The sequence below is a fragment of the Taudactylus pleione genome, unplaced genomic scaffold (assembly GCF_031769625.1).
Source record: "Taudactylus pleione unplaced genomic scaffold, aTauple2 ptg000055l, whole genome shotgun sequence".
Lineage (NCBI taxonomy): Eukaryota > Metazoa > Chordata > Amphibia > Anura > Myobatrachidae > Taudactylus > Taudactylus pleione.
In genome coordinates this window covers 13,176,446-13,187,294 of record NW_028284457.1, presented here as the reverse complement: position 1 = coordinate 13,187,294, position 10,849 = coordinate 13,176,446, and the positions used below count along the sequence as shown (strand labels likewise).

The window sequence follows — 10,849 nt, the reverse complement described above, 5'->3', positions numbered from 1 at the left end:
GCTTGGGCCAGTGATTGCAGTAATAAGCTGTGCACCCTGTGGAATCTCACTCTAGCACTTATATTCTGTCAATTTAAGGTTTCAAAGGAGATAAAAGTCAGATCCTAGGTGCTATACATAAATAAAGCAGTGCCCAAGGAGCTACCCCTTAATGTCAGATAGTGTATCACCAAAGCATTCTATTCCCCCAATGGGACCTCAATGCCCAGCGTGATACTACCACTGTGTGCTGTTTTTCTTTTCATTTCAGTATTCCCCCGCAGGCTGGCCATACCCCACTGGCACAGCTGAGTATAGGGAGGGAAGACGCTACGACATGACATATTCTCCAGGCACCATGGTTCCACGCTACTCCTCTGAGCATATATGCGGGGCCCAGTTCTTAACCAGATCACCAACGTTACACCTGAAGTAAAGTTCATAACACTTTTTTACAAGTGATGTGAAATTTCATCTCTGAGATTTGAAGTTTCCTTCACCACATATGTAATACCCCGACAGGTAGTGTAGGGTGGTTTAGTGATATTCAGGTATCTAACCAGAAGGAATAGATGGTCACACTTAGCATCAGAGGTAACGTCTCACTATTTATTAACAATAGCAATCTCTCTAACTATTTAAAATTATGGCAAAAATATACCATTAATGTATTATAACAGAAAATACATGCAGAAACAATTTTGTACAGATGACATACACATGACAATTTTAGATTTATTTTACTGGAACTGCGCGGGAACTGCGCAGGATCTGCGGCTGTTCATATGCATATTAAGTGGGTTAAATAAGACAATAGTTAATCACTTTAACACTTTAAATAACTGTACTACCAATTTGCAAAAGATAACAAGCAATTATATAACCTCACACTACGGTTATTTCTTTAACCTAAACTATAACCTTAAGTGTTTCAGTCAATTCAGTACAAGCTAGCTCTGTAAAGGTGATGCACAGTTGATGAATTTGTAATCCAATGCTCCTTGGATATGATCAGATACAAATAAATAGTTTTGGAAAGGCTTGAAGTATCCATATATTTGGAGCAACCAAAGAAGAAAGTTATCCTTAGCAATAGTTGTGACTGCCTGATTTTACTATGTGACTCTGTCTGCTGGGTCTGGCAGTTATCAGCTGATTATGGCAACAAGCAGGCTGAAGACAATCAATTATTAATGAATAATTACTGTAGCTGCTCCAAGTCTTTTAGTTTCTCTAAAGAGGGGTACAGCTACACTGGCAATAAGGGGCACTGTAAGGCGAGGAAATGCAGGATCACTTGAATAGGCAGCTATGTGTCACATTAAGATCTGACAGCTGGGTAGTGAGGCTGTAATGCAGGGTAGTGCTTGGTGTATTTACAGACCTCTCCTGAAGCTGGTTATCCAGAGATGAAAATCTCTTCCCAGGGGAATCACCACCCTTTCCAATTAGCTCCTCCATATATTATACCAGCTCCTTCCCAGCAGGTTATCTCAGGAAGGCTGGTTCCTCTGGTCCGTCTCCGCCTCCTCCTGACTCTTGTCCAGAAGGCAGCAGGTCTCACTGGGCACCTTCTCCCTGCTCTGTTAAAGGCAATTCAGAGCCGAAAACCGCCGTTCCACTAAGTCACCCAGCGCAGCTCTCACCAGGCCAAACGCTGCCTCAGCACTGTTCAATGGCCGGTGAGTCTCTATGCGTGTCCTGGACGCTTTCTGCCAGGACCGTGAGCTGGAGCAGCCAACTGTCATTTTCAGTCAACTGTCAGTTCTGCCCACACGCCCACTTCTGCAGTTGTCCTCAATGTCCACTGTCACCAATGCCAAACAGTGCAGAGCCGCATGCACATACATTACATTATATTTAGACACAAGGGCATACTAGCATAAGTGGTACTCCCAAGTCCTAGGGTACCACACACACATAACAGAAATTGTCTGGATGATTTAAACTAAACACTTTATTTGCTTTAAGGTCATAGGGAAGAGTGAGGAGGGACTACATGGGAACATATTGTTTGTGTGCTCCTGTCTGTCTGTCTGTCTTTCTGTGTGCGTGTGTATGACAGGCCATAAAGAACACTAAAATCTGCTATATCATACCTCCCAACATAGGAATATCCTGAAGTGGGATATGCACGCAAAAGGGGGCATCGCCTAGTGCCCGATAGGCCATGCCCCTTGTATTACATGGGGGTGTGACTGTGGGACTGTCCCGCTGTAATTGGGAATAGGACCGCCATCAGGGGGGGACTGCAGAGGCTGGAGTCCCGAGCCAAGACACTCGGTAGATAGGGGGGGGGTACTGCCTGCTCCTACTGCCCACTCCTACTGCCTGCCTCACTACCCCCTTGAGTGGAAGGGGTGCCCACTGTTTCCGTCATGATACGCTACACCACTGGAAGGTAAAGGTCAGAGGAGCCCCGGCACGTGAGGAGCAGCACCAGCCAGCCAGACCAGGAAAAGAAGCCAGAAGGAGCCTTCATGACAAGCCTTCAAGACAATCTAAGGGTAGGAGAGAGGGGGGAGGGCGCCCCTGCCTATTTTCTGAGCCCTGGGCCACACAATTTATGATGGCAGCCCAGCCCTGATCGGGATGGTCAGGAGGTATGAACTATATATAGGTAAAGTATATTCAGGGCCATAACTATGGGTGTGCAATTGGTGCTGCCGTACAGAGGGCCTAATTCAGCAAGCAGCTTTGCAATTCCGTCTGTGCTGACATCTGTGCTGCATTGCGTAACCGAGCTGCGATGTCCAACGCAGTATCGGATACTCTGCAGACCAACGGCCGGCTAAGGTGACCCATGGGGTCACACAAACCAGACGCCGCAGAGGAGAGGAAGAAGCCAGGAAATCTCTGTCAGCCAACGGAGATCCTGGCTTCTTCTTTCCCTTCTGGAAATGGAGGCCATCGCCGCCCCCTCCCCACCCACAAACAGCAGCAGACTGTCAGTCACTGACGGTCTGCAGGCAGGATCGCATACCCATTCTGCACATGCTCCGAACGGGTCATGCGTCTGTGCAGATTCCCAAACATCGGGAATCTGCAATCAGCAGTGCACGTGAATAAGGCCCAGAGCACAACCACTGCCCCACGATCCCTGCATCTGGCTAGCAGGATGCCTGGAATGACATCCTGCAGTCAGAATCTCTGCTGCAGACAGTGCTTAGGATGCTTCAGATGTGTATACCATGGATGTGTAGTCAGAAGAGCCTTCCCTGTCATACTTGTGAGATTTGACATCAAAATGATTAGAAATTAGAATAATACAAAGAAGATATTTATAACTTAGAAACATCTTCTTTGTTTATTGTAATTATTTTTTATAGTTAACACTCACCAGCTTTCTGGAGCTCCCTGTGACTGCAGAGTGATGAGGCAGCAACAGCTCGGCCTCGCTTCTGTATAGTCAGACACTGCTTGAAGAGCTGGGGGTGGGGCCACACCACGTTCAGTAAATTGCACAGAAAGAGAGCTAATAGAGCCATGACTCTGAGTATGGGGGCATGCTTTGAGCACTGATGGACACCTTGGATGTGTCATTTGACCAGGAAGTGCACTGCAGTGTTTAGAGATCAGAGCTCAGCAGCAAGAGAAGACACAGTAATGCAGGTAGGAGAGTGTCATGTGACCAGGAAGTGAACTGCAGTGTTTAAAGATCGGAGCTCAGCAGAAAAAGTAGACACAGTGATGTAGGTAGGTGAATCAATAGACACTGAAGCTTAGTGTAGTGAGGGGAGAGTTACAGTGAGTAGGGGGTGAGACAGGCTCCCAGCACTCAGTCTTATCTCCATGTGTGCTTCCCCAGCCATTGACCTCACCGCATGTCACTGGTGTATACCGCTGCCCTTACAGCCTCAGAAAGCTCCAGGCATTGCTGTCAATCCCGACGAAGATGACCCTGCCCCCTCTGTAAGACGTCATGTGCTCAGGGGGTGTGGTCGGCACAGGGACACACAAACATTATAGATAGGGTCGGATTATATGGAGGGCGACAGGGTCCCCACACAATGTCCCCGGCCCCAAACCCCAAGATGAACTGTTTTTTTTTTTTTCTTCATTCGGAGCTGCCTGCCACGGTCCGCTATTAAGCCCCGCCCTTGATATTTGGCTGCACCTACTTCTGCTGCTGCTGCTGGCCAATATGCCTTTCCCTGACTCTGAAGCAGTAAGTAATGTATATGTGTACTGTGTCTACGGGCTCTATTTACTACAATCCGCATTAGTAATGCAGATTGTAGTGTGATATTATCGACTGAATTCGCATTGCGAATTCAGGCAATATCACAGGGATTTACTACAAATCCCTTGCAGGGACAGAGCTTGTGAGAAAATACCGTGACTAGTGCCTCGCGCATGCGCTGACCGGTCACTGCTGCCACCCCCTGGCACTAAGCCCCACCCCATCACTAAGCCCTTCCCCCTGCGACTCCCCCTGTGACCCCCCCCCACAACCCCCCCTCCCTTAATACCACTTATCTATAGTCATCGGTGCTCCGGTGGTGTCTTCCATGTCTCCGGTCAGCTGATATCCCATACTGCCCTGGGACCCGATCACCTGATGACCGGGCCGCAGTGCAGCATGGGAGACCAACTGACCGGAGGGGAGTCATCACCGGAGCCCCGACCACCCGTCCCTGGAGTCAGGTAAGTGAATTCTTTTTTTGACCATTTTTTTTTTGCGGTGTATCAGCTTGCTGTCTGTTTAGACCGCACAGCTGATCACTGGGACCGGCTCTGGGCTTTTAGAGCAGAGTAGGAGTCCGGTAACCGGGGGCGACCCTGGATAACGCCACCTCCAGGTGGCGTTATTATCACAGGGCTTTCCCCAGTATTTTTTTACAATTTATTTTTAGTAACTTTGGTCGGATCACATTTCCCATTACAATAATAACTATAGGTGATACTAAAATAATGTGAAAAGGGTGTGAAAAACCCCCTTTTCACTTTATTTTAGTAAAAATAATGTTAATAAATAGAGCCCTATTTATAAATAGAGCCCTATGTCTCTGTGTGTGTGTCTATGTCTCGGTGTGTATATATATATATATATATATATATATATAAATATATATATATATATGTGTGTGTGTGTGTGTATATATATATATATATATATATATATATATATATATATATTGTGGCAGTATCACCAGAGATGGCACTGGTGAGCAGCAGATTCTGTGTGGGGCAGGAGAGTTCTGCCCACAAAGAGAAGAAAAGGTTTCTGGGAGGAGGTGTAAGGGCTGCAAAGTGAACTCAGTCCAGGGAGGACTGAGGCAGACCAGTCAGACAGAGCTCACTGTGCTAGCAAGCCAGTGAGGGCCAGGAGGCCTGAGCCTAGACCTGTGAGATACAGGGAAGGCTATCTAACTCTGGGACTGAGCTATGGCACCTGCAAGGAAGCAGGCCAGACTGTGAGAGGCGGCAACCAACAAGCTAAGGAAGCTATACCAGGCCAGGAGGCCAGTGTCCAGTCCTGCATGTGGCAGGAAGGACCACCAATCTCAGAGACTGTGAGAGACTTTCATGCAGAGTAGCTGCTTCTGTAGAGAGGGTTCAAGAAGTGAGCTAGTGCCCTAAGAAAGGGCTAGGCGTTTATTATTTTCTGTTTGTTCTTGACTATGCTGGAAGTAAAGCACCACGTTCATTTGTTTTACTGGAATACTACATAAACCACGAGAGAAAAAAGAATCCCCATATGAGTGCACTGATTCTTGCCATTAATCAACTTAAAATATAACCTTTATTAGAATAATTAATAACCACTTGGTGGTAAGAGTAAAAACACAACAAAATATACAACAAAAAACAGATTTTAAAATAGTATGTAAAATACTAATAGGTGCTCAGTCATGTGTGCTCTAATTATAGATACTCAATGGTATGCTAAATATGTTGACTATAATCAGTATGTATTGGTGCCTAATAATAAGTATAAAAGTAAATAATAATAATGAATAAATAGGTCACCAAATACTTATATGTCCCTCAATATCGCATATATATTAGCTACCTGTATGGAGTGCAAAATACATGAGCTGACAAGCTCTCTTATTATATTTGTTAGAGTCTAATATACAGATCTCCACCGGACATAGAATATAATAGGTATAAATATATACCACGATCTTCCCACAGTATCAATATATTATATCAATCCATAGTATGGAAATGCATAAAATACTGCACGGTTACCTATTATTAAATATCCGGGACTCATGTAACGAGTCTGTTATAATAAAGGGCTGCCGCGTGTACTGGCAGCACGAGCGGCTTTACAGCTGGATCCGTAGTTAAATATTGTTATTATATGTCCCACGTTGTGCACTATACTAGTTGGTCAGCAGTGGAGCTGTAAGCCGCACTACGCTGCAGAGTCAGTGCGGGCTCCAGCTGACAAGCCGCTTTCCCTGCCAGTACACGTGGCAGAGGGAACAAGGGCTCTAGCTGACTAGCCGCTCACCCTGCCAGTATACGCGGCAGAGGGAGTGCGGGATCCAGCTGTAAAGCCGCTCGTGCTGCCAGTACACGCGGCAGCCCTTTATTATAACAGACTCATTACATGAGTCCCGGATATTTAATAATAGGTAGCCGTGCAGTATTTTATGCATTTCCATACTATGGATTGATATAATATATTGATACTGTGGGAAGATCGTGGTATATATTATACCTATTATATTCTATGTCCGGTGGAGATCTGTATATTAGACTCTAACAAATATAATAAGAGAGCTTGTCAGCTCATGTATTTTGCACTCCATACAGGTAGCTAATATATATGCGATATTGAGGGACATATAAGTATTTGGTGACCTATTTATTCATTATTATTATTTACTTTTATACTTATTATTAGGCACCAATACATACTGATTATAGTCAACATATTTAGCATACCATTGAGTACCTACAATTAGAGCACACATGACTGAGCACCTATTAGTATTTTACATACTATTTTAAAATCTGTTTTTTGTTGTATATTTTGTTGTGTTTTTACTCTTACCACCAAGTGGTTATTAATTATTCTAATAAAGGTTATATTTTATGTTGATTAATGGCAAGAATCAGTGCACTCATATGGGGATTCTTTTTTCTGTCGTGGTTTATGTAATATGGTCATATCCCAGAGTTGCACCCCTGATGATAATAAATAATTGAGAGATAGACAGACCATTAACAGGGTAATTCTGCAAATATAATAGCCTTGGTGCGACCCGTCATTCCATTTTCCCCTTCCTTGTGTTTCATGTTTTACTGGAATGCCATGTGTGGAGTCTGATTCTGCACCTAGTCACTGCACCACTGACACTAGTTTACCAAGCTAATTACCCCAAGTATCACATATATATATAAAATAGCAAGGTGAATAGCCACAAATTGTGGCAAGGCACAGAGTGTCACTCCAGGGTTTTGCAAAAGGTAAATTTTTACTTCAACATTTCAAGGCTATTGCAGCCCCGTCATCAGGAATATATTTGTTGTATATTCCTGTGCGTTGCCACAATTTGTGGCTATTCACCTTGCTATTTTATGCATCTTATTGAGTGAGCACCCAGGTCATATTATTCAAAGAAGAGCTTGAATGCCGGACCAATTGGACTATATATACGGTATATGTAAATAGCAAAACTAATATAAAGTGCACAATGTGCTGTGTGAGTGCTAAAAATTTGCAGAAATACAGATATGTATATGTATATATATACGTATATATACACGTATATAAATATATATACAAGTAACACCAATGTGTAAAAATACAATATAAAGTGTGAACCATACATGTGCAATAATGCAAATAAATATCAAATATAAAAATCACGATAACTTAATAGATAGTGATATCATAAAAATATATAGTTTTAATTACAAGTAATGCCTCAGACTCATGGGGCAACCAACATACAATAGTAACTATGCCACTGACAGATGTTTAAAACACTTTAGCATAAAAACAGGGTAATAATAAATATATAAAAAAGGGGAAGGGGATAAAACGGGAATGGCTTATCAGGAGATGGAAAGGTAAGTTCATGGAAGGCGGAGTCAGGAGTTTCCAACGCGTTCGTCAGGTTACTGGACTTCTTCACGGGATGTGTTTCTCCTGTGGGGTATCTGGTATAAATACCCACTTACTGGGACAAACTAGGCAGGAAGTGACATCACTTCCCAGTGGCGTAACTTCATCCCAGGTGCCCGGAGGCAAGATAAATGTTGGTGCCACCCCCCAAACTAAAATGTACCACCCCCAAGCACCTATGCCAGCCCCAGCTGCCACCGCCATGCAGTTCCTTTTATATAATGCCCCCAGTAGTGGTCCGCCTATGTAGTGCTCCCCAGTAATGGTCCCCCTATGCAGTACACCCAGTAGTGAGCCCCTGGTAGTTGCCCCAGTAGTGAGCCCCTTGTAGTTGCCCCAGTAGTGAGCCCCCTGTAGTTGCCCCCAGTAGTGAGGCCCCTGTAGTTGCCCCCAGTAGTGAGGCCCCTGTAGTTGCCCCCAGTAGTGAGCCCCCAGTAGTTGCCCCCAGTAGTGAGACCCCTGTAGTTGCCCCCATTAGTGAGACACCTGTAGTTGCCCCCTGTAGTTGCCCCCAGTAGTGAGGCCCCTGTAGTTGCCCCCAGTAGTGAGCCCCTGTAGTTGCCCCCAGTAGTGAGGCCCCTGTAGTTACCCCCAGTAGTGAGGCCCCTGTAGTTGCCCCCAGTAGTGAGCACCCTGTAGTTGCCCCCCAGTAGTGAGCCCCTGTAGTTACCCCCAGTAGTAGGCCCCTTTAGTTACCCTCAGTAGTGAGGCCCTTGTAGTTACCCCCAGTAGTGAGGCCCCTGTAGTTGCCCCCAGTAGTGAGGCCCCTGTAGTTGCCCCAGTAGCGAGCACCCTGTAGTTGCCCACAGTAGTGAGCCCCTGTAGTTGCCCCCAGTAGTGAGGCCCCTGTAGTTACCCCCAGTAGTGAGGCCCCTGTAGTTGCCCCCAGTAGTGATGGCCCCCACCGCGCGCGCACACACACAAAAAAACAAACAAACACTTACCTTTATCCCCGCTCCAGTGCTGCTGCCGTCCATCCCCGGCATCCGCTCCTCGGCACTATGGGAGTGACATCATTATGTCACTCCCATAGTGCACTGCAGGACCCGGAAGACGGAGCTCACTCCTGAGCTCCGTCCCCGGCGTCCGCTCCTCGGCACTATGGGAGTGACGTTATGACGTCACTCCCATAGTACACTGCGGGACCCGGAAGACGGAAGGAGCTCCGTCCTCCGGCTACCACCGGGGGGTTGAATAGGAGCCGGGCGCCCGCTGGTAACACACTCAGCGGGCGCCCGGCAAATGGAGAGTGCAGGGGTGCGACCTTACCCCTTGCACTCTCCGTAGTTACGCCAATGGAGGTGGAGCGCCAATCAGCGGTGCTCCTTCTCCATGCAGCTCCCGGGGACAATGGAGCCAGGTGCCCCCTTCAGGGCTGGCGCCCGGCGGCAAATAACTCCATTGTCTCCAGGAGTTCCGCCACTGTCACTTCCGGTTTCACGGATTAAATATTAGTTCTATTATATGAAAATGGGTTATTCATTGTCCATGTGTTATTTTAGATGTTAAATAGCGGAACCGCTGTTAGTTAGGTCGAATCTCAGTCATAAGTTTTAATGTTATTTTATCGATCTAGGTTGTCATGAAGTATTCCCGGAAGTCACGTGATTACAGTGTCTTCCGCTGCTTCCGTCCATTCAGGCGCTGTTTAGAAAGTCTAGTGAGTAGCTTCCGCCCTGAGTTGGTGATCATGTGACTGATGTCGGCCATCTTGGCACTCCTGTTTTGGAGCTGCGGTAGTTGTCTTATTTTTCCCAGCCGGGATCGGCGGTGGCCATCTTTGTTGTCATATATACTGTATAGAGTCATCAGTGTCCATCTTGGTACTCCCAATCTGAGGGTCCATCTTGGTACTCCTGATCTGAGGGTTGACGGCGGCCTTTTTAAGCAATTGTTAAGGAATGATTTTAGTGCGGTGGATATCTTGGTGCTCTCTTTTTAGTTAGCAATTGTAGCCATCTTGGTACACCTTGATTAGAGTAAATCATCATAGGATGAGTGATGGATGTCTCAATATAAAGGGAATCTGTTTATTTCTCACAGGAATAATTCCTATAAATAAAAGATAATATTAATAATCATAGATAACAGGTTATAGGTACCCTTTATTATATGTATATTATTGACATAAATATAACGAGGAATAGGGCCAAATCTAAAAAATGTGGGACAATTATGTTTAGTAACCAATATAGTTATTTGCCAACAGAGGCAGTTAGAACAACCAGAAAAATGGAAAAAATCTAAATGGGAAAAAATCTCTTCATATAATTTGTCTTTTAAGATCAGGGGTGGAGTGTGCATTCCAATCTTGATAGGTGTAATCCAAAGAGACTGATGTTTCTTCTCACTGTATATTCATAACTCAGTATTTTTCTTTGATGGTGTTTCCTGCTCTCAAGTAGCTGCAGGCTGATGATATAAAAAGATGAATCTCATATATTACTACAGTTCCTAGTCTTCCCTGGTGGTCTCTAATCCAAGTACTAGTCAGGCCCATTACTGCTTAGCTTCCAAGATCTGATGGGATTGGGCGCTTATAGTGAGGTATGACTGTAGAAATGAGATTCACAAAAATATCATCAGATAATGTCTACAGGAACGGGGCTCGTAGTCTGTCATTGAATCCCGCGGTGTCATGGTGTCGAGTTCAAAGATCCAGTACATCTCTCTTTTCGATAACTTGTTTGCCAGATATCCGCCCCTTTCGGGTTGTACATGTTCAATAGATTTGAAGGTCAGGTCTTCTGGATTGGAGTTGTGGTACTGGGTGAAATGTTG

General features: G+C 45.3%; 1 pseudogene; it reads right to left on the bottom strand.

Annotated features, from left to right (window-relative positions):
- Positions 1-10,510: 10,510 nt before the first annotated feature.
- On the bottom strand, positions 10,511-10,629 carry LOC148535180 (5S ribosomal RNA; annotated as a pseudogene).
- Positions 10,630-10,849: the final 220 nt, after the last annotated feature.